The 25,194-nt window shown below is 41.8% G+C and overlaps 1 protein-coding gene across 2 annotated transcripts in view; it reads right to left on the reverse strand.

Annotated features, from left to right (window-relative positions):
* The window catches only part of LOC134342923 (cadherin-22-like), a 1,022,768-nt gene extending 998,868 nt beyond the window's left edge, over positions 1-23,900 (reverse strand). For both annotated transcript variants that reach the window (XM_063041624.1, XM_063041625.1), the window contains exon 1: positions 23,698-23,900. The gene's annotated coding sequence lies outside the window, so the exon portion shown is untranslated. The remainder of the gene's footprint in view (positions 1-23,697) is intronic.
* Between the last annotated feature and the right edge of the window lie 1,294 nt (positions 23,901-25,194).

A 25,194-nucleotide genomic window follows, 5' to 3' on the forward strand; every position in this document is an offset into this window, starting at 1 on the left:
TCAAGATTCAAGATTCAAGATTCAAAAAACTTTATTGTGATTCTAACCGTACATCAGCTCTTCAGGGCAGAATGAGACAGCGTTTCTCAGGAGCAGTGCAACCATAACATAACAAACGCAACACTAAATAATGAACATAACAATAAATTGTAAAACACAACAGCCACATGTCAGCTAAAGTCAAGTTATAAGTGCCCAGTGCAAGTTAAAAGTGTCCAAAGCAGATCTCGTCAGTTTTTCAAACAGATGTTAACGAGCATATTCCAACTGTATGTTATGCGTCCAGGACAAACAGAACAAACACTAGATACACTTATCACTCCCCGAGGGGCCGCTGCATCCATGCACACCGCCGCCTTTCAACCAAAGGAATGGCATTGGGAGGGAAGAGTGTGGGATAGTGTGAAAAAGACAAAGAAGGTAAAATAATTTGGACTTATCTCATTCCACCGATAAAAATACTTTGATTTCATTACCCTGCTGATTTCAAACACAGGACTATCAGCTCTGCATAGAGAGAGAGATGGCAGACAATTTTAAGAATTAGTATAAGACATAGACCAGAAATTGACAGGTAGGTAATTCAAAGAAATATGTGACAGCTATAATGAGGAAGGCTGGAAGAAATCAGTATGCTGCATTAAAGATCATGGCAATTATTTCAAAATATTTGGCTTAAGCCTAGATTTTCCCCCCAATTGCTAGGAAATTTCTGTTGTGTTAAAACTCTTAATCATCATATAGTTGTGATTTGTGAATCCTTCCCTGGAACTGCTTTATTACTTCATGTTTACAAACATTTTTATTCTCTCCTTCTTCCAGTGTAGATAGCTGTCCGGCTTCAAATTATCCACCATTGTCCCTATACCAAAAAAGACCAAGGTAACATGTCAAAACGACTGGCGTCCTTTCGCACTCACCTCAATAATTTGCAAATGCTTTGAGAGGCTGGTCAAGGACTACATCTGCAGCTTGCTACCACCCACAATGGACCCCTACAATTCACCTACTGACACAACCAATCGACAGACGACACAATACCACTGCTCTACATACTGTCCTTACACATCTGGAGAAGAAGGATGCTTATGTGAGAATGCTGTTCTTAGACCACAGTTCAGCATTCAACACCATAATTCAAACCAGGTTTGACAGGAAGCTCAGAGATCTCGGCCTTCACCCTGCCTTGTGCAGCTGGATCCTGGACTTCCTGTCAGATCATTGGCAGGTGGTAAGAGTGGGCTCTCTCACCTCCACCCCTCTGACTCTCAACACAGTAGCCCCTCAGGGCTGTGTACTAAGTACCCTCCTTTACCTCCTGTATACTCATGACTGTGTCACCACCCACAACTCTAATCCGCTAATTAAATTTGCTGACAACACTAATCTTAAAGAATAACAAGGTGGCCTCCAGGGAAGAAGTCATCTCTCTGACACAGTGGTGTAAAGGAAACAACTTCTCCCTCAATGTCACGAAAAAATGGAGCTGGTTGTGGATTACAGGAGGAATGGGGACAGGCTAACCCCTATTGACATCAATAGGTCTGGGGTTGAAAGGGTAAACAGCTTTAAGTTCCTCAGCATCCACATCACCAAGGATCTCACATGGTCAATACACACCAGCTGTGTGGTGAAAAGACACAACAGCCCTCTTTCACCTCAGACGGATGAGGAAGTTTGGTATGGGCTGCCAAATCCTAAGAACTTTCGACAGGGGTACAATTGAGAGCATCCTGATTGGCTGCATTATTGCCTGGTATGGGAACTGTTCCTCCCTTAATCGCAGGATTCTGCAGACAGTGGTTCCGACAGCCCAGCACATCTGTAATTGTGAACTTCCCATGATTCGGGACATTTACAAAGACAGGTGTGGAAAAAGGGCCCAAAGGATCATTGGGGACCTGAGTCACCCCAACCATGGTCTATCCCAGCTGCTACCATCCGGGAAACGGTACCGCAGCATAAAAGCCAGGACCAACAGGCTCTGGGACAGCTTCTTCCACCAGGCCATCAGACTGATTAACTCACACTGATTTGAGTGTATTTCTATGTTACATTGACTGTTCCATTTATTATAAATTATTATAAATTACCATGATTGTACATTGCACATTTAGACAGATACGTAGCGTAAAGCTTTTTACTCCTCATGTATGTGAAGGATGAAAGAAATAAAGTCAATTCAATTCATGTCTGCTACCAGTCAGTGTAGGTCTGATAAGAAATACTTCATAATTGTTAATTCAAGATTTTTCCCATTCCCTAAAACCTAATAGTGAGCCTTCTGGGTGACAACTTCTGATTTGATATCCAATGGACATTGAACACTGCTGGTTTGGGATATAGTTGCTCTGAGATCCAGATAACATTTGCATGATCATAAAGGCTTCTTTACTGAAACTTTGCATTTTTCCTGATGATTTGTCAGCTTCAGGAAACAGGATCATGACCATTAGGAATCTACACTGATTAAAAGATCGTCAAATTAGAATGTATCCTTTACTCCATCAAACCTTGGCAATTCTTCGAAAGGACTGTTAGTCCCCCACCCCCTTACTTGCATCCTCACAGAGCCCTGAAAATCTTTGATTTTGTCTACATATCTAATTCTAATTCAATCTAACCCACCCTCCTCACAGAGCGTGCAATTCACACTAATCTATTACTTTGTCAGTTCTTTGAATCCTTCGGTTACTGGCCCTCCTGTCAGTGGAAAGCTAATTCAAAGAAACCATTAAAGAAGTTTGATAGTTTGAACAAGTCAGTCAAATCCACTCTAACTTACTTTGCTGTAAAGAAACACAAGACCACCCTATTCTACAGTCTTGACAAATAAAATAAAGGTGCTCTTGGCTCCAGGAATTTTGTATACAGCAACAAACCTTTGTTTTTTTTTCACAGTTGCCAGCTTTTCAACTAAAGGAAAACTGGGAGATGTTTCCAAACATCTCCAATCCAAGACCAGATTGAAACCTATCATGTCAAGTTCCTGCCTACACTCAGCGTTAGTCATAGGTAACCAGAGCAGGATGAACATAGAGATGAATTATATCTGTTGATATATTTTTCGTTGGAGACTAAAATATCTTTCCTATTGTTGGCAAATTTTCAAAAACTATCACAGTGTTCAAAGAAGACACTAGATTCCAATCTATTTGGAAACTGAGGGATTCTAGTATATTTAAGAGAAACCTGAGAGGTAACTTTTTTCAGCTAGAGAGAGCGGTCAGTATATTGAACCTGTTGTCAGAGGAAGTGGTTGAGGCAGGTACATTAACATCAGTAAGCAGTACTTGGACAGGTACATGGAGAGGACAGGTTTAGAGGGATATGGGCCTAATATGGGCAAATGGGACTAGCTCAGATGTTACTAGTCCTCAGTTATGGCACTTAAACCCACTTCACACTTCAGGGAACAGTTGAGCTTGGTTTAAGGATCCCTAGTTGTTCTTATCATCTCCTGACATTGGTGTGTGTGTGGAGGCAACATTGACTGGAGTTAATAGCAGTGGAATCTCTGCTTTCCTAGTTTTCTTCCCCCCCACCCCCGCACCCTCAAAGATTGAAGCTTGTTAGTTGCCCATAGCATTTCCCTAGGTTGATGAGGACAAAAGAACTTTAAGGTGAGATATGTGGGGCATTCCCTACCCCGCCCCCACAAATTAGTAGCCTGGAATATACTTCCAGGGATAGTGATGGAATCAAATTAGAAATGGCATTTATGAGGCTTTAAGATTGGTACATGAACTTGGAGGGAATGAAGGGATGTTATTCACATGCAGGCAAATGGGATTAGCTCAATTCAGCATTGTGTTCAGTATCTAGTTTAAACAGTGGAGTGTGTTCAGCAAAGTCACCGATTCAGCAGAAGGAGTGGCCAACAGGATGTATTGTCCATTTTGTTTGGTGTGTGACGGATATGTAATTTAACAACAGGGATCACAAATGGATTGGTGTTGCTTTTGGACACTCAGGCATTAACCTAGTACTCTTTTTCTTGGGCTCCCGCATTCTTTTCTCAGTTACAGTCCATGCGTCCTGTCTCTGGAACACAGCAATTTCACATCTCTCAGTTCTCCATTTCTATCTCCCACCCCCTCCCCCCCCGTATCATGACCTCTCCACTTTGCAACAGTCCTGAGAGATGGTGCTGAGCTGCAGTCTCTGTCGAGGTCCTGGCAGAGACTTAGTTAGGAATACAGGTGAGCAGTGAGGAGGATGATGTCACCGTTGCCGGGGTGACCCCTGCACTCACTCACCTGTTGTTTCAGGCGCAGACTGTGCATAAGCATGGGGGGGGGGTGCGGGTAGGAGGAGGAGGAGGCATCTAGTGTATACACAAATGGAGGAGAGCTGACACAACACCAAACTACAGCTGCGGCTCCAACATGGATGGGGAACTGGGAGAGGTGTTCGCATCAACTTGGTAGGCACTCAGGTTACTCTGGGTGTGGGACTTCACCCAGATAGTGCTCCGTTTCGGCCCATAGTCAATCTCAGAGCCTTAGAGGGTAAATGGACACAATAAAACATTGGGGAAAGACCTGGCACCTTTTTCCCTTATGCCCGAATACATACTCACTGGTGTAGTCACAAACACAGTAGGATTCACCTGTCCATCTCTGGAATATTCTGTCAAAGGAAACAAAAAATAAAGTTCCAGGACTGCACAGATCCATCGGAATGTCCATCTTGGCCTGATTTCATTGATCACAGCTTTTTCTACTTCTCCCTCCTCCACACTACCCACAACTCCTCACCCTACCCTCTAATTCTCCACCATCAGTGCTCACCCCATCTACATCCCCACCCAAAACAGTGTCCACTCCACCCTTCAATTCACCACCCAACACACAACGTCCGCACCATCTACAGTACTCCATTCAGTGCCAGTTTACATTAAGGTCTGCCCACTGCTTTGGGATATCTGCGGGATAAACAGGTTCCAGCCAGTCACATGTTCTCTGGAGAGCTGTACCTGCCGATTAAGTATTCCTGCACACAATTTCATACAAACAAAATTCAAAAAGCAAATAAAGCTGTGCACTATAAGCAACACACCCAAATGCTGGAGGAACTCAGCAGGGTAGGAAGCATCTATGGAAATGAATAAACAGTTTCCAGCTGACAACCTTCATTAGCACTGCAAAGGAAGGGGGATGAAGCCAGAATAAGAAGGTGGGGGAGTACTCGCTGGAAGGTGATAGGTGAAGACAGGTGAGCTGGGGAATGGGGGGGGGGAGTGATGAAGTAAACTATAAAACTATGCACCCTGATACTTGGCTCATGGGCTGAGTTATTTTTCTTTTTATACTCCCCTGGTTCTACTGATATGTAGGATACTCCAGAAACCCTGCTGACATGTAGCACTGTACTGACATGCTCTGTGTTGTGGCGTGGATGAAATTACCGGAGAGACAGAGTCACTGGTAGATACAAAGCAGCTTCTTTATTCGACACAACAAGGTACAGCAGGCATCTCGAGACGCTTTCCGCAGAAAGGTCTGCTCGCTAAAATGTGGGCTCGATATTTATATGCTAAACACAAAGGCAATCGCTACTTAAAAGTTATAGGCAATACTTAGACAATGCTTCCTTTTGAAGCTACATACAAACATCACACCTTCAGATTTCATCCTTTCCTTCTGACGCCAACATGTCTGTGTTGGTATCCACAGCCTATAGTTCAATCTGCAATACACTTATTTGGCATTTTACGTGCTAACATAGAAGACAATTAATATTTATAATGTATAGATAAGACTGTCTTCGAAACTACAGCATCTGGTATTTACACCTTTTAGGAAGCCCATTGTGGTGGACTCAATCCACAGTCCTTTGTCAAACAGTTAAAATAGAAGTCTGGTGGCCAAAGCCATCTGAGTGTTAACAAATCATCTACCCAGAAATAAATCCACTCTAACACTCCGACCACACAACACAAACATTTCCCAACAATTCCACGTCTGAGATGATGGGTAACCAATGTGTTTTTAATGTTTCATCTTCCAGTTTTTTTTTGTTCACTGTAACAAATACCCATAGAATCAAGTGCAGTGGGTGTTCCTTTGGCTCGTCAAGGACGTTATAATGAAGATAATGAGCTTGGGCAAGATGATCATACCTTCTGATCACTCCTTACCTTGTACAAGGAGTTTTATTTTGGGAGAGTGAGATGCATGCATTAAGCTCTGACATCAACTGCACAGAAATGAGAAACACACCATGTGAGCTCCCTGATTGCTGAGGAGTTTGGGAGGAATTTCACCTCATCCAATGGTGCAGCTGGAAACAGGGGGAAGGGTGGGTAAGCTGTTGACTTAGACCCATGGGCAATCAGGTAGTCTTGATTACACGTGAAGAAGATCAATTGCAGATTTGACCCATTAATATATTTGGGTGATTTGAGCCTTCAATTTTAATGATTTCTTCAGCTGTCTAGTCAATGCTGCTTTCACTGCCTTCTTTTTCAGTTAGCTCTCAGTCTTAACCCAGCACCTACACAAACCATATAAGGGTCACTTTGTCTACTACAATACTATGCAGCACATAATATGTTGCCCGCTCTGTCTGCACAATGTCATAGACTTCAAAAACAAACATTTTTGATGCTCAGTATTGTATCACGTTCAACGACTGCAGGGTAGAAGACGACTACAGAGTTCCCACTGTAGATTGTACAAACTATTATATGCAGTATTAAAATTCCATAACCAACAACTGAATAAATGATTTGAAATCTCTATTTTTGCTGTTGTTTTTTCAAAGAGAAACATTGGGGATCCTGACGGTTGTCTAGCAGGTCAACGCTCTCATTAGTGCCAAACGCACTCCAAGTTGTACTTTGCTTTGGAAGTCCATGAGAATGAATACCAGAGGCAGATTTCTGGATAATGCTATTGCACCTTGGCTCTCTTTCCCTTCAGTAGCTGATGTCTCTTATTGTTTTATTTTGTTTTTCCTTGCCCTTCCCTTGCGTGGCATTGCAACTTCTAAAACAATCATTGCAACAAAAACACCATAAGCATTATTGGCCTGACATCGGTATCTGCACTGTTTTATTTTCTGTGTACCTGATAAGGATCTTAAAGAGTTGACATCACTAATTATCCCCTTAAGCTTTACAAACTGCCTCATTAAAATTCTTACATGCAGCTTTAAATCGAATAAAATTAGATTGAATAATTGCATCACTTGCAATGTTTCTTTGTTTGACAGTTTGACTGCTCGAAATTAATCTTCCCGTATGGTGTTTCATTTTTCTGTTTATTAAAGGCTGCATTAAATGAGGTGTAAAGTATTCCAGGTATCCAGGATACCTTGTCTCCAGTCACTTTTCCTTTCCTGGAATGCCCACATTAGATTGCAGCTTCAGTACAAGCATGCCAATTTGTGCTTTCGGTTCTGTATGCACTAAAATGCCTTTTCTTTTCGCAAAGGCAACTGTTGCCTCCAGAGACAGGAGTCTTGAGACTGCAACCAGCGAATAATGAAGGGCTGGTGTGTGAGTAGCACTTTGGATTGATCTCCCTCAGTAAGGTTATCACTGGTGTCAGAGTATCACTCCTACTACGTGCAGTGGTGAAAGTGGCCTTTCACACCATTGGTAGCCCTACTGTGGGTGATCAACTCAAAGCAGTGTCTCCAGCTGGTATCAGCCTTCACCTCCCACTGTTAGCCCGAGATGATGCTTCACCCTCCTTTTGATGCTTTTTCTTCCCTAATACCAGATGGAGAATACCCCATGCAATTTCAGTCTCTGATCTTTAAACATGGACAGAATGGGGCTTGTAATACATTCCAAAAATCCTTAAAAAAAACTTTTGTTGCACATTGGAAACTCATGTTCTCAGCATTATTTATTTATTATTATTATTTGTTTTTCCTGTATTTGCTCAGTTTGTGTTCTTTTGCACAATGATTGTTCGTCAGTCTTTGTGTGTGTGTGTGTGTGCTTACTTTATTGATTCCATTTCATTTCCTTCTTCTACCATGAATGCCTGCAAGAAAATGAATCTCAAGGTAGTGTGTGTGTTGACTTATACAAGATGTACTTTGATAGTAAATTTCCCTTCAACTTTTTTGGAACTTTGAAAACAGACTCAATTCAGACTGGAGCCAACTTGCTTCTTTTCCAATCTTAGCAAGTGCAGGGAACTTTAACATCTTACTTACTGTCAGTATTTTCTTGTCATCTTAGCACCTCTTTGTTCGCCAGTGCAAAGCTTCCCAAAATATTATGAATCATTCAAAAAGCATTACCAAAAGCAGATTAACATCAAAATATATATGCAATTATATATATCTTTTTAAAATGTACTTGATCTGAAAGAAATGCACCCAAAGTAGTTGTAGAGTAATAATATCGTACAGCAAACAAACAGGAGCTTTGGCAAACATGTCTCTAAGCTAGTCCTGCTAGTCCCTGCCTTTGGCCCATGTCTCTTTAGACCTTTCCTATCCATTTATTTGGTCATGCGTTGATTAAATATACTTCCCTCAACCATTTCCTCTGGCAGCCCATTCCATTTTTAGATCATCCTCTGGGTGAAAAGTTGCCCATCAGGTCCCTATTGAATTGCTCCCTTTCCTCTTAAAGCTATGCCCTCTATCCTGAAAAAGGATATTCACTGTATAATTGCTCATGATTTCATACACTTCTATAATATCACCAATGAGTAAAAACCTAGCTTGTTTAACCTCTCCACATAACTCAGTCTCATCAAAATCTGCACTCTTTCCAGCTAAAAGTAATTTTTTCCATTGCAGGATGACCAGAAATGAACACAATATTTCAATACAATGTCACCAATGTCTCGCACTACTGCAACATCACAGTTACCTTAAGCAAATTATTTTTCCCATTCTGCTCAAGTCTACTCATATTAAATATAATCTTTGTTATGAGCTAGAGTAATCAGATTACATTTTTGAAGTTAGTGACTTTACATAATTGTATCAAAATGCCCTTACACATTTAAGGATTATAAAATGCAACATAAAATGATTTGTTACCGTATACAAAAATGCTAGTGATAAACCCAATTTTAAATTGTGAATTACATTAAAAGTTCATTCGTTAATTTCATTGGTGTATTGTAGTCAGTGTCGTCAATATTGCATAAAAGCTTTCAGGCATATGAGGAAGAAAAATAATCTTAATTTTTCAGAGCCTCAATAAGGGATTACTAATCTCAAAAACTGAATTCCCAATAGAGGTTAATTTAATCTCAAGGGTTGTTCCAACTCAAGCTTTGGTACTCTGCTCCTCACATCCACGCACACCACTGCCTCTGCTCCCCTCCATCTTAGTAGTAATCAATCTCTCCCCATCCCAACACTTCCATGTTTGAAGAGTCACTGTGCTCTATTTTGTGGCTATCAGGGGTTGGAAGCTCCAAATCTGGAACCTGTTCCCTAAAGAGAAGGAATCAACAGAAAAAAGGACTATCATATAGAGATTTAGGGTTGAAATTAAGCATATCGTACTCAAGTTGAGAGCAAGAAAGTGGAGACAAGAATGAAACAAAAACTAATGATTGAAACAAAGGCAAGAAGTCAGTAATTAGTGTGAGAGATCACTGGAGAGACAGCAAATGAAAAAGAACAAATTGTTTTTATTATGTTCATTCTCACAGAAGATAATGATAGCATAGTGAAAATCCAAATGTGCATATTGTTAAGCTGTTAAAGAGATTAGTATCAGTAGGAAAGCAGGCACTAATACAAATCCTCAGAAATCAGTATTTCTGTTCAGAGACCTGAGAATTATGAATAACACAGTGAAATGTAGAAATTAAAAATACTGTTTGATGATTAATCAGATGTGAAGGCACTAAAATTGGAACATCCACATTTGGTCATTTGGAAATTCCTTTATAGTCATGAGTTTTAACTTAAAAATATGTTAGATAAGCCTCTGCAAAAAGAGTTTGTTGTAAAATATAATAGCATTTGACTGAATAACATCAGAGCCACAAAAGATTGTGTTTGAGCCTCTTAAAGAGGATGATACTGTGGCTTGATGCTGGAGCCTTGGGCCAGAGTCCCTGGAGATTGAGAGCGCTGCGTCTGATTCTGGTGCTTTAACCAACTACGCCATCTAGTGCTTCTTCAGCAGAAACAGGATCCTTCCTTGTGGACATCGGCATTAACTGATGAGATCAAACAGATCCAATTTACGGTCTTTGAACCATTCATTTCTTAAAATATTCAGTTACAGGTTTGAACAAATTTTAGTGCACTGAATGATCTGTCTTTAACAAAACATGAACCTATCGTGCTACAGTCTAAAACGAAGCAGAGATCAAAATCCTCCAGTTGTTACTACTTTGTTTCACCCATGAACTCTGGCTTTACACTTTTTTGCTTTGACTGCTTCTTATCATCTTTTTTGTGCTCTCATCCAGCTGACTGAAGTAGTAAAATGGCAAAGATAGTTTACAAAGTCCTGTGGGAGACGGTCGGTGGGGGAATAAAGTCTGCAGGAAGAATCAGTGAAAGTCAATTACGTTTCATAGAAAAGAACTAGCTAATGTCTATGACAATGCAGCTATTTCAAGGAAGAATGAATATCTATGACAATGAAGCCATTTCGTGGAAGAATGACAGATATATTGTCACAGAACTGCCATAGAATTAGACACTGCTTTATTTGGGGTTATTCAGGTTATGATGACTTTTATTTAATTAAAATGCTTCTGTACAGTGGAGACTATTGCATGGTGCTTCTGGCTTCCCATTTATACAATTTAGGTTTGAAGGACTTTGTCAGTCTTGAAGGGTGGTGCAATACATCTCCATCAATGTTGCTTGACACGACACTCAGATGTACGCTGGAAGAGCTGCCTTCTTCCCTGCTATTTTTTTTCAGTGCAGCCCTCCAGTAATGATGCTGCAGACCTTTACGTTGCACCTTCCGATGATGTGCAGTGTGATTGTTGTCTCAGAGTGCTCTCAAAGATTGATCTCAAATAGATACTGACAACCCCCACTGCTTCAGTAATGGAGAGCAGCAGGAGCCTCATTTGGATGAGAACTTGAAATACCATGTCTTAGAAAGGTACAGGCCAAGTACTGGAAATGGGTGATGAAATAATCATCATAGAACACGGAAATATGCCCTTTGACCCATCATGTCTGTACCATCCATTGGCTAACAATACCACTTAATGCATTAGATAAGTGGACTTCTGCACATTGCTGAGTCAACCGCTGTCCAGTTTTTTCTCAAAAGTTGTGAAGGAATCAGCCTCCACCACTTTCTCATGCAGTGCATTCCAGATTTGATCTACTCTGTTTGTGGAAACATTTCAGCCTCAATTCCTCTATAAACCTCATAACTCTCACATTATATCTATGCCTTGTTGTTATAGACACCCCCAAAATAGGACAAACGATTCTTACTGTCAATGTCCCACATAACCTTGTACATCTCTGTTGTCTTGCTAGCCTCCTCCAACACAGTGAAAACAAGCTAGCCTCTCCAATCTCTCCACATAACTGAAAAGGTTCAGGCCAGGCAACATCCTGATGAATTTCCTCAGCACACCCTTCTGGTGACATGGTGACCAGAGATGCAAACAAATTCCAGGTGTGGCCTAAAATTGTTTCTAAAGTTATAATATGGCATAATGGCCAGTACAGCAACTGTGGGCCTTAGATTATGTTCCCATGCTATATAACTCTACAACAAACCACTGCTACAAAGTTCGGGTAAGTATGGTGTGTGCACTTGTTCATATTGACCATATTCAGTCTCAATCCCATTGGCACTAAACTGCTGACCTTTCACTTTCCCTTCCCAGTCCATTTTCCTCTTTTCTAGGAAATGCCTTCCTGTCAGGTCTGTCACCATTTCACCTGCCCACTCACACTTTATTCTCCAACTTTCATGCACATAATGTTGCCCCCCCCACCCCCCGTACTCAAGCTCATCTCTACTGCCAATCCTTTTTTGAAGTTCCACTACCAGCCTTCTGCTTATCTTGTTCATATCTTCCAGGATTGCCTTTACTGGATACAATAACAGTCTCATCTTTTACACCAAATAGAAACTCACATAAAGTCTGATTGCAACGGTGGTAGCACCAGTTAAACATGAAATCTACTGCCATATTTGTTCATCATTTCTTGAACAAAGTTGCTACACCACAATACATTTAGAACAGCCTAAAATAAAGATAACAACTGATATCATTTACCTTTCTCAATGGTGAACTACCCCACCTTACAGTTGTTCAATCCCACCACCCTCCTCTTCCATTCACTATTTGGATTGAGGGTGGGGGGAACTACCAGAGGTGTAGGCCAGGAAGGGTCAGCATAGTCCTGCAGTGAAAAATGGGCCAACAAAATTAGTTGGAAAAGGTTAATTCAGCAATATTGGTGATGCAGTCACAAAGCATGGAAACAGGCCTTCAGCCTATCCAGTCCTTGCCCACAGTGTTGCCCAGCGAGCTCGTTCCATCTGCCCTTGTTTGACCCTTAACCCTGTCCTATCCACAAGAGGTACTGCAGATGCTGGAAATCTGGATCAATGCGTACGATGTGCTGGGGTGCTCAGCAGGTCAGGCATCTTCTGTGGATGGGAATAAACAGTTGATGTTTCGAGCAGAGACCGTTCCTCGGGACCTCATCCCGACCTGAAATGTCGACTGTTTATTCCCATCCGTTCATGATATCTGACCTGCTGAGCTCCTCCAGCACTTTGTGTGTATTACATTTAATTATCTAGATGGCATTTAAATGCTGCTAATGTGCCCAGCTCAAACATTATTTCTGGCAGCTCATTCTAAATATGCTACTTCTTGTGTGAAGAAGCCCTTGATGGACTCTGACCTTACACATAAGTTCTCTTGTTTTCAGCACCCTGCCCCCTCCCTGGGAAAAAAAAGACTGCATTTTCACTCTGGGGAGAAAAAAGACTGTGTGCTTTCACCCTGTCTATGGCCCTCATGATTTTATGTTCCTCTGTCAGGTCACCCTTCAATCTGTTATGTTCCAGGGAATAAAGTGCTAGTCTACATAACCCCTCCTTCCAAACTAGAGCTACTAGATCCAAACCACATTCTCGTAAATCTATTTTAATAACATACTTGCTGTAAAAAGGGACCAAAACTGCAAACAATACTCCAAATGTGGCTTCATTAACATCTTACATAAATGCAACACGACTTACAACTCTAATACTCATGGCTTACAGAAGGCCAGCATGCCAAACGCCTTCTACACCACCGTAAGACAGAAGAAATACAGCATTCTTTCACCTGAGGACTACTGTCTACTCATTCATGGCAGACAATGCCCTGAGCTGAATTATTTTAGTTTCTGTATCAGGATGCTCCCCAGAGATCGGTTTTTGGACCCCTCCTGTTTTCCCATTCACATTTACTTGACAACAATAGAGGGATGATATGCTGTAAATCCAAAATATTTCAGAAGTGGTGACAATACACACAATTTGGGATGTGAAAAGTTTTATTTCAATACAAAGTGGCTGAATTGCTTCTGGTTGAAGAACATGCCATTTGCTAAAGCTCAAATTGAAGCCGATTTTGATCATGCAACCAGAATCCTGATCTTTTGAAAAAGGACAAATGGAACTCTGTTAGTGTTACACATAGCAGGAATATGAGCGTGCATTGTAACTGATAAGATAAAGGGAAGTGACTTAATTAGATACTTCTGTGTCTAAAATGTAAGCATTAAGATTTCTGCTGACTTTAGTGAAGTGTGGTGAGCTGCTCTGTCATGGTTACGATGACTAGTGAATTCCACATCCCAGTTAAAGCCAGAAATAATTGTTCATCCAATACTGCCAGCTTTATCCTTAAAATTAAATGCGAGGAGCAGCATCAACACTCTGGAAGTACACCACATGCTGGAAAAATGGGAAATTTTGTTTTTCGATTAGCACCCTTCCACATTCAGCACGTTACTGATGAATATAATAACAAGAAATAAATGGAACCCAGTGCATTTCCATATCAGAAACTGGATGTGCTAAGATCACTGGGCTTTTTCATTTTCACAGTTGATTGTTTGCCTGGCTCTACTTAACAAAGACAGAAATTCTTAGGCTACTAGTGCAAAGAACTATGCTTGTATCAGCAAGGTATTTTCGAAATAGTATTCAGAGCATTAACGAACTGCATAGAGCAACACTAAATTTGACAACATAGAGATAGTCCCTTCAACCTAAACGCTGAAAACCCTTATCCATTCTCTGCATGAGCTGCCTCCCAATTTAAGTGATAAAACAATTCTGATTGTTGTTAGGGATGGAATTGGATGCACGCCAGCTCTGGCAGGGTTTGCAGGGCATTACTCCCTGCAAAGCAAGGCCTAACATCATGAATGGCTGTGATGTTTTACTCCCAAGTGAGCTCAATACCTTTATGCACACTTTGAAAGGAGGAATAAAACTACATCTGTGCAAATCAATGCAGCATCTGGAGACTCTGTGATCTCCTGTCTCGGGGGCCGCCATCAGAACGTTTCAAGAGGGTGAACTCTTGCAAGACACCAGCCTTAATGATGTACCTGGTAAGGCTCAAAAAACCTGTGCTAACCAACTGGCGGGAGTGTTCAAAGCCATCTTCAATCTCACTGCTGCAATTGGGGGTTCCCACCAGCCTCAAAGGACGACAATCATACCAGTGCCCAAGAAGAGCAGAGTGAGCTGCCTCAACGACTCACATCTACAGTGATGAAGAACTTTGAGAAATTGGCCATGGCCAGAACCAACTTCTGTCTAAGCAAGGACCTGGACCCACCCTAATTTGCCTATCATCACAAGAGGTCTAAGATGGATGTAATCTCACTTATTCTTCACTCTGCCTTGGGTCTCCTGGACAGAGGTAATACCTACAACAGGCTGCTGCTTATTCACTACAGCTCAGTGTCCAACACAATGAACCCTCAGTTCTAATCAACAGGCTCCAAAATGTGGTCTCTGCACCTCCCTCTGCAACTAAATCTATGACTTCCTCATCGGGAGACCACAGTCCGTACGGGTTGGAAATAACATTTCCACCTGGCTGACTTCAAGGGTGTGGGCTTAGTCCACTGTTCTACTCTCTCTACACCCATGATTGTATGGCTAGGCAGAACTCAAATGCCATTTATAAATTTGACAATGACGTAACTATTGTTGGCAGACATTCAGATTGCAACGAGAAGATGTACAGGAGTGAGATCGATCAGCTGGTTGAGTGGTGTTGCAGCAACAACCTTGAACTCAACTTCATTAAGATCAAGGAATTGATTGTGGACTTCAGAAAGGGGAAGCTAGAGGAACACTTACTAGTCCTCATCAAGGAATCAGAAGTGGAAAGTGTGAACAGTTTCGGTTCCCAGGTGTCAACAGCTCTGAAAATCTACCCTGGGCCCAACGTACTGATTTAATTACAAAGAAGGCACAGCAGTGGCTATATTTCATTTGGACTTTGAGCAGAATTGGTCTATCACCAAAGATACTTGCAAATTTCTACAGGTATACAGTGGAGATCTTTCTAACTCGTTGCATCACCATCTGGTATGGAGGGGCCACTGCACAGTATCGGGAAAAGCTGCAGAACGTTGTAAACTCAGTCGGCTCCATCATGGCTACTAGCCTCCCCAGCATCGAGGACACCTTCAAAAGGTAATACCTTAAAAAGGCAGCATCCATTTTCAAGGACCCCCCCCACCCAATCACCCAGGACACAACTTTTCCCATTACTACCATCAAGGAGGTGGAACAGGAGTCTGAAGACACACACTCGATGTCCCCTCCATTATCAAATTTCTGAATGGACAATGAACCCATGAACACTACCTTAGCAGTTTTTTCTCACCCTCTCTTTTTGTACGACTTATTGAATTTAATTCTCTTCTTTACATATACTCCTTATTGTAATTGATGGATTTTATTATTATGTATTTCATAATACTGTTGCCGCAAAACAATAAATTTCATGACATATGCCAGTGATATTAAAACTGATTCTGATTGTGATTCACCTTCTGGTCATCTCTATGGGCAATAAACTCCATCACTTTCTCCCTGATGGCTTTATATAAGACATTGGAGAGGCAATACTTGGAGTACTATATTCACTCCCCCTGCCCCATCATAAAGGGAAGGTGTTACTAAACTAGAAAATGTGCAGAAAACATCTACCAGGATGTTGCCTGGTTCTGAGTTATTAAGGACAGGTTGTATAGGCTAGGAATTTATTACACTGGAATTTCGGAGATTTAGTGGTGACCTGATAGAGGTATGCAAGATCATGAGGGGCATTGACAGGGTGAAATCATTTTCTCAGGAAGGGGTTGCTAAACTGAAAAGGACACAGATTTAAGATCAGAGGCAAGAAATATAAACGGCATCATGAGCAGGGTAGATTCTTTGCGGAAATTATGGGCAATGTTTGGAGTGAGCTGCTATAAAGAGCAGCTGAGGTGGGCATATTAACATCATCTGAAAGCCACTGAGATAGTGCATGAATAGGGGAGGTTTTAGAGGCCTATTGGCTAAGTGTAGGCAGAAAGCACTATCTCACTTGGCATGAGTAGGTTAGACCATTTTCCATGCTGTATGACACTATGACTCTTTAGCTCATTACACCAATGCAATTGATTTCAACTTGCCATTGCTAAGAAAGATGCTTCTCCTGAACCCCATACTTGTGAACCCTACATTTGGACTCTCCAGAAATTCTGGCATTGTTTTAAGGTGAAGACATGAATCAAGTTAACTGGTTCCAGACAGACCAGCAGGCTGCAAATCTAATTGGAATTTTCCTACATTACCCATTGCTGGGATGGCGAGATTACTAGCAATTCCAGATTGGCCCTGAACAGTGGCAGCTATCAGAGAACCACAATGAGTCCAGATCATAAAATGGCTAGAAGCAGTAGTACTGGCAGAGAATCTAACTTGAAGACTCAGACAAACTTTTCCAGCGATCTATTGGTTTTATGATAACTGTTGCAGAGACCTTATTCACTTAATTGAAAAACATGAGAATGCAGATGCTGGAATTTGGAGCAACAAGCTCGAGGAACTCAAAGGGTAGAGCAGCATCTGTGGAAGGAAAGAAATTACCCATGTTTTGGTTGAAATGTTACACGTTGTAGTATTTTGACCCAAAACATCGCTGATTTCTTTCCTCTCACTGATTCGGCATGTTTCCTCCAACACACTGTTTCTTGTTTATTTGATTACCTGGATGGTAACATTCCTGCTATGGCAGTGGTGGGTAACCTCAGGATCAACTCTCCTAACTTGGGCTGCCGGTTTACACACAGAACCGTCACTGTACCATAGCACATTTTAAGAGATAGATTCAAAACTTCCAGGTGATCTAGTGTTAACTGATGAACACCAAACTCATCAGATGCCGGTGAGCCTTCAGGAGTCTAATAGAACAGAGGATCTGGGAATACTGATCCATAATTCCTTGAAGGTGGTGTCACAGGTAAAGAAGGCTTTTGGCACATTGGCTTTCATAAATCAATGTGTTGAACACAGGAACTGGGATGTTACAATGAAATTGTCTAAAATTTGGTGAGACCTAATTCAGAGTATTATGTGCAGCTTTGGCCATCTACCCATAAAAGATTTAGATAATATAGAAAAAGTGGACAGAAAGTTTATAAAGATGTTGCTGGGACTTGAGCACCTGAGTGATAGGGAAACGTTGAGCAAGTTAGGACTTCATTCTTTAGAGCGTAGAACACTGAGGGGAGTTTTGATAGGGGTGTTCAAAATTATGAGGGGTATAGATAGGGTAAATTCAAACAGACTTTTTCACTGAGGTTGGGTAGACCTACAACTAGAGGTCATGGGTTAAGGGAGAAAGGTGAAAAATTTAAGGGGAACCTCTTCACTCAGGGGTGCTGAGAGTGTGGAATGAGCTGCCAGCAGAAGTGGTGGATATAGGTTATTTTCAACATTTAAGAAAAATCTGGATAAGTACATGGATGGGAGGGGCATGGAGTGCAATGGTCTGGGAGCAGCTCAATGGGACTAGACAGATCAATCATTCAGAACAACTAGCTGGGCCTGTTTCTATGCGGTACTGTTCTATGACTCTATGAATCTAAATACAAAAAACTAGAAATATTTTGTATGCCAGACAGCATCTGTGGAAAATGAAACCGAACCAACATTTCCGAGAGACCCTTTGTAAAATTAATGTTTTGGATTTTGTTCCCAGTGTTTGCTACTGGCTAGTGATTTACATCTGAAAATAATTCTCAAGGATGGGGCAGGGCTTGTTTGTACATTCTCCATAGATGAATAGCTTAATCGCACTATACGATTACCCCTTTGTTTCTTGGTGGAAGTACTGATGTATTACTACACCTACGGACTGTAAGCTTGGTGAGAGTCAGAACAAAGGTCATAAGGAAAGGGGTGCACAGAAATGTAAAACAACCACCTTACCTTATTTCACTCTGGTCATTGATATATTGGACACGCTGAATTTCTAATGCGTTGTGAGTCACATTTATTACGTCACTGACAGCAATCATATACAATCACATAAAATGGTCCTTCACCCTCACAATGTCCCAGTTTATTTCATGTGCAATTTCTAGGTTGAAAGTCATCATCTGCATCTATTTACAGCCTAGAAGTATCTATATTAATCATATAGGGGATGGTACATATACACATAGAGTGATACAGATATGTGAAGAGCTTTCAAGGGAAGTGGTTGAGGCAGATACAATTATGATATTTTTAACATATTTGAACAGGCACATTTGAATAAGAAAGATTTGGAGAGATATGTGCCAAACCTGTGCAAAATGGGTAGGCTTAGATGGGCATGGATAAGTTGGCCAAAGGACATGTTTCCATCCTGTACGAGTATATATACTCCTTTCAGTAGAGACAAATATAAACAGATTTGGCAGCTTCTTCCTGATGAACATCCTTTAATTCTGGAGTTAATGAAATACATCACATTGCCTTTCAATTCCTAGAATATTTAGCCATCATGTTCTGGCCAAAAGAATTTAGCAGAATGTTGACAGACCATCAGACCTTTTCCTTCCTCACAACCCCAATGCCAAGTTGTCTAACTATACAGAAAAACACAGCTTTTAATTTTGATGTATGACTACTTTCATATAATCTGAGAAATAGCAAAGTATTAACCGCCAACGTGCTGATATATGTCAAAGGTAACATCATGTGCCAAGAAGACAAATTTGTCTTTATTATTGTGATAAATCTGTCTTTTACTACACACATTTAGTTTACTGTACCTTAGTACTTATAGTATCAATTGGGAGTTGGTTGCAAAAGATCTGTAATAGAGTGAACCTGTATAACAAGGACCTCTTCAGTTGTCACTGTGGGGAACCTACTTACCCTGGGTGTAGATAAAGTTCAATATGTCAATGTGAAAGATATGAGCAAATGTTCAAACACAGATTTGCAAAGTGTTTCTGTGATCTTTAAGTTTTAAAAATGTAGCTCTCAAACCTCTAGCCAGTCCACTAAACACTACAACCCTGATGATGAGCTTCAGTGAACTATACCTCTTCATGGATCAGTAAAGGTCCAAGAATCAAGCTAACTTACCTATTCAACAATACCTGCTTGTGTTTCACCAGCACCACTCCACTTGACATATCGCGGCTTTAATTCCAAAGATGAACATAGATTCCAAAGGTGAGGCAAAAGTGACTGATCTAGACCTCAAGGTAATTCCTGACTGGGTATGACATTGAGAAGCCTTTGTGAAAGTATTTTAAATAGGCACAGGAACACATTCCAGTGGCTGGAGTCTTGCAGCATGCAACAGGAGGCTCTGGTTACTGGAAGTCTAACAGCCTAGCCCATTTCATCACTGCAGGAGTTCTTTGGGGTAGTACCATGGTTCTCAACATCTTCCCTTGACATTTAAAGTCATTACCATCAAGAAGTCCCTTACTTCCACAGCCAAAGAGTCAGTGCTGTCTAGAAACTCAAATGGATCAAACAAATTAACAACACGGGCAACATGAGCAGGTCAGAGGCTGGGTATTCTGCACACTTGACTTATCTTCTGACACTGCAAAGCTTTTCCACAATCTACGAGGCATAGCTCTGAAGTGCAATGGAATACGCTTCACTTGCCTGGATGAGTGCAGCCTCAATAACTCTCAGCAGGATTGCACTGCCATCCTAGAAAGGTAACCTGCTTGATTTGCAGCCACTGCAACATCACCAACACACAGTGGTTGCAATGTCTACCATCTATAAAATACACCCCAGTTACACACAGACAACACTGTTAATTTCCGCCACAATGAAGAAATGGGAAGAAGATACACAGCAGCATCACAACTTGCAAGTTCTCCTCTTCACACATCGTCTTATATACAGATCATTGATCATTTGTCATTGCTGGGTCTAAATCATGGATCTCCTGCTGAAAACAGAGTAAGAGTTCCTTCACTGGAAGGACTGCAATGGTTCGGCAACTGAGGATGGGTAATAAATGATCTGTTGACCAGCAGCACCCAGGACCTGGACATGAATTTTAAAATGACTTCCATTGGAACTACGATGGTAGTAAACACATTTCAAAGCTTTAGAACAACTTTAATTTACTAAAAAATAAATCTTATCCACCAATGTCACCAATAGTCTTTGCAACTATTAAAAGCCATTTCTATTTTTTTGAATTCAGGTAACTTGCAAATGAAAAAAAGGTCCTTTTTTTGGGGAGGGGGATTCCAATTTCACCTGTGATAATCAAACTGTGATATCTTATGTATCACATTTGACAATGTAAGTTACTGACCAATTGTATTGGCTTTCAGCAGATTTTACAGGCAGTGAAATACAACTGATTTTAGAACTACCCTGCAAAAATCTCTTTTAAGAATGGGTGTGATTGAGCACCATTTCTGCTTGAAAGCCAAATGAACCCAAACCATACATTGAATGGCATTTCTGCAACAAGGAAATCAATGTTCATTTATAGTAAAAAAAATTAAACACATTTTAATGGAATAAATCTCATAAATTAAAGAAATGCTGTGCCTCAAATTAAGAAGCATGTATAAGCACAGTTGGCACTTTTGGACAAAGCCAGCTATTACACCAAATCAGTCTGTGGGCACTTGGACAGTAGGAGAAACAAGCACGTTTTTTTTAAAAGGCAGCCTTACGGGGTTAGAGCTTTGGTGGTCAAGTAGACTGTTACAAATGAGATGCAAAGATGATGAAACACCAAGTGAGTGGGGAAAGGGAGAAAATAGAGGGAAGACAGGGTCGTGGGGGGAGCGGGGGGGGGTTGTGAAGGGGATCCCATGCTGGAAAATCAGAACTGAAACAGACGTTATGCATTATTTGCAAGCAAAAATATGTTCCTTTATTTTACTTGAGTGCTAAGATATGATTGCTTAAAGCCGCAACTAGCATTCGTGGAAGCATTATTATATGTATTATAGGTTGCTTCAGTGTCAAAATTTGCATGCTAAAACGTCAGTAGGCCTAACCACACTATCACTTTTCCTGATATGTTCGGAGACCTATGAGTAAAATCTCCCAGTTTTACTCAATGCAAGGCGTAGCAATGGTCATTATTTTGTGTAAAACTGACCGCTCACTCTCAAATTGAACGTACAAACCTAGGAAGAAAATGTCACGCCGCTTCTTCGTGGTAGAATCAACGCAGGGCAAGCATTTCCCACGGTTTAGTTTAGGTTAAGCCTAATTTTCCCTTACATACTAACACTCTGATGGCACCGCTCTTGGGGTAAATTTCTAGTATCAAGATGCTTAATGGTTCTAGCCAAGTGGGTTCAGTTGTCTTCCTCGGGGTAAGAGGCAGCATCTTCCTTCCCATTCATCCTGAAGCCCGTATCCGTTCAGCATCAGCCTCTGATCCCTGCACCCATCCAAAGGGGATCTCAACACTTCCAATTTCTTTTCACTTATCTGGAGTTGCGCAGAACATCAGAAGCCCTGGCCTCGTCTGTGCTCTTGTCGCGAAACAAACGTAAGGTAGTTGGCATTACTGCTTCTGCCTGCCCCCTCTGAAATCTATCTGCGGCTACCCGACTTGCCCCGAGATGGCAGCGAGGAATTAACCTTGGCACTCAGTTGGGGAGCTGTCTCTTACTCCCCAGACGACAGAGACGGAGTATCTTCCCTTCACCCGGAATGGCGATCTCTGACGATTGATCCGAGACCCCACGGGCCATTGAACTATAGCATCCCAGACCCTCAGAAGCCCAGGGACTCTCTCCGTGCAGTCGGCAACTTTTTCCTCTTGAAAAAGGGTAGTAACTGCTGGTACTTAATACAAACAAGAGCAGAAGCCATCTAAATACCTTAAGGAATACTATGACACTGCAGGAGCAGAGTTAAAAGATAACATAAACAATCCTTCAACAATATTCTCTCAAAAGCAACCATTTTAAAGCAGTTTTTCTTTACATATATGATGCCAAGAACCAAGAAAAATAATATCTCTATTCAGCTATAATTTCTCAAGAAAAAGACATAGGCAAGGAATAAATTCTCATGGTGCTTTAAGGGAGCGCGTTGGGGCCGGCGTTTGGTGTAGATGCACCCCATAGCTTTCGGAAGGATGCACCTTGTCTGACTCGATTACACACCATTCTTGGCGCTTCTATGCCCCTCGCAGTTTACCATTAAACAAAAATCAGGTAACCCAAGTTTTATGTGCGTGGCTTGTGTACATCGAGCAAGCAGCAAGGAACAACGGCGCGGCGAATAGACAGCAATATCTCACTGCATTTACGTAAAAACAAAACAGGATTCGAAGCTAAAGAACTAATTAAAACAGAGAGGATTACAATTCTAGTTTAGTTTTGACAGTTATCGGTTGGAAGCTGAGGCGAAGCCGACATCAATCATGCTTTCGGGCCATTTGTTATTTTTTTTATTTGCAATATGTGATGGAGGGAATTAAACATTTCTCGTCGATGTGTTGACTATAGGCGAGGAATTGGCAATTCTAATTCTTGTCAGAGTCTAGAATAGCACATTGAAATCACATCACTAACAGCCCATTTCACGACTACATATAGCCTCAATTTAAAAACTATACATCTTTCGCTCTGACACTTGCATGCATACTAAACGGAATTTGTCAGCACAGACAGATAACGTGTGGAATTACATGCGACACTCTACTGAACGCAAAGTCCTGTCAGGACTGGAGTTGAGAGCTAACTTCCTTCAGCCGAGCCTTCGAAAACAGATTCAATATTGATCTGACTTGACTATGTCCTAAGTCGGATGACAACGGTTAAAGTGAGGCATAAAGTACAACAGATAGTTCGATGATACATATTGAACAAATACAGCAAAACAACAGTTAGTCAAGTCTGTTGCTGCAACAATTCGCTTAAGTCTAAGTCAACGACGAGCATCCAGCCCACACTGAACGCCAGCCTGTTTGGAGTTGATGGTTCCTAACGTTCGTGTCACGGTCAGACATGAGATGATTAGCTTGAGTTATATAACCGGTGAGTTACGAGGTTTCTGACACTACTCTCTCTCCGCGTTATCCAGACCTTGCGGGAGGGGGAAACTGGTTTAGAATTGTTCCTGGAGATGAAAGGCTTACACTTAATCTTTATTGTTTAACATGAGGTGCAGCGATAGCTAGAGAACACTTTTTTTTCCAACCTTTTCCCAGTTAACACCCGTTTTGCAGCTTTGTAACTTACCCCTCTGCTCCAGCCGAGAAAGAGAGAGAGAGAGCGAGAGAAAGTCCACGCTTTTTGTTTCACCAACGACAGGTGGTCTTGCGGATATAATCCCGCTAAAATGATCCCTATAAATCAAGGCAGCGCAGTAAAGGGGCTAGGATAGCGCGCAGACTGCAGCCCGGCATTCCTGTGTAGAGCTGGTCAGAACTGGGTCCAGCCGAGGTCTGGGACCAGCTGCCGTTCTACCGAGATCTTCACTCTTTTCATTCCATCCCCTGGTGGCCATTCAAGGAATGAAAGAAGAAGGAATCTCCTTTTAATGAAATGCTTAAGGAATACAGGGAATGAACCGGTTGCTGTTCAGGCGGGGCGCCAGTTAGCATCAGTCTGCGGTTAACCCTTCCTCGCCTGGCTTCACTTTTTTGCTCAGAGGTTAGGACACAATCGGGGTCTCAACTGGCAGAGACTTGGAAAGGGAAGCAGACCTTTTTACCCGTGGCTACGAGAAGGGCTATGATGGTGGTAGCATTTTGTCGCATTGGACAGTTGATGGATTCGGAGAGAAATGAAACTTTAAACCATCACGGGAAACGTTTCCTCTTCTATGGAGCGAATTTGATCGCGGCGGTTGAATGACAAGAAGAAACCACCCTCATCATTTTTTGAAGCATAAGTGCTGAAAAAATAGGAGATTTGGTTGCAGATTGACGGCTGCAATGCCTGTGGCTGTTTGAAGAGATTAAAACAGACGCGCTGCACATTCTGTGGTAGAAGCTGAGTTACAGGCGTCATGGATGATAGCGTACTCTTCAATATTAGCCAGTCATTGGATTCTGACCAGTATAGCGAATTGCGGACATTAAGCCCGGCTACAGAGAACAAGTCTGCGTTGTTCGCAAGGCTGCTGCAACCAGGGAGAGTCCCAGCGCTCTGACCAGGGAGTTCCACAGGTGCTGCAGCACAGCGCTGTTCAAGCACCTCCCTCCATTCCTCCATCCTGCCCCCCTGCATCCCTCCCTCCATGGTAGCGGACTGGAATTGCTTCTCCATTTTAAGCAGATTAAGAACAGTTCCGATTTGCTAACAATAAACGACAATCAAAAGGAACTGATCTTACGCTAAGAATGTAATTGATGGACGGCGCCATGAGCTCCCCCTAATGGGAACACATCGGCCCTCCATCATTTCCTCCCTCCTTGCCTCCTAACTGGTACCTAGAGTGCCCTGTCGGGTTCTAACGGTGCTGTTGGCTGAATAGCTAATGCAGCTCATTGTGATCTCACAGGGTTGGGTACGGGGGTGCATTTTGCCTGCCATTCGGATAGAAGTCGGGCTGGTTTTAAATCATTGGTGTTTTTGCCAGCAATGCATTGCTGGCTAGGTCGACATTCACTCCCTTGTTACTGTTGAGAAAGCGGGGTGTAAACTAATTTCTTCAGTGTGCCTCCTCCTGGTGAGGCTCCAGGGTCTGGATCCAGCCACAGTAAAGAGCAGTGATATATTTCGCAGCCAGGA

This window comes from Mobula hypostoma, chromosome 2 (genome assembly GCF_963921235.1).
Source record: "Mobula hypostoma chromosome 2, sMobHyp1.1, whole genome shotgun sequence".
NCBI classification, from domain to species: Eukaryota; Metazoa; Chordata; class Chondrichthyes; order Myliobatiformes; family Myliobatidae; genus Mobula; species Mobula hypostoma.